Source organism: Pteropus alecto, unplaced genomic scaffold (genome assembly GCF_000325575.1).
Source record: "Pteropus alecto unplaced genomic scaffold, ASM32557v1 scaffold52, whole genome shotgun sequence".
NCBI lineage: Eukaryota > Metazoa > Chordata > Mammalia > Chiroptera > Pteropodidae > Pteropus > Pteropus alecto.
Genome location: NW_006433941.1, coordinates 4,164,793 through 4,165,081, shown reverse-complemented (window position 1 = coordinate 4,165,081; position 289 = coordinate 4,164,793).

Genomic DNA, 289 nt, shown 5'->3' with positions numbered 1-289 from the left:
GTAAGTGCCGCGGCCCCGCGCCCGCAGCCCGCCTTCACCGCGCCTTCTGGGAGGTGCGGTCCCGCACTTTCTCACCTTGCTCGCGAGGCACCCCACGAGGTGGGGAGGGCTAGTGTAGCTCGCGCTTCTCCTTTTCCCTTGCAGACACTTGCACAGTTGATGATCTTTCTTATTGGCATTGTCAGTTCCATACTCTGTGGACATCTGGGGAAAGTCGAGATGGATGCTGTTATGATTGCTGTATCGGTAGGTTTTAGAATGTTTATCTTTTTATTTGGGCTGGCCACAT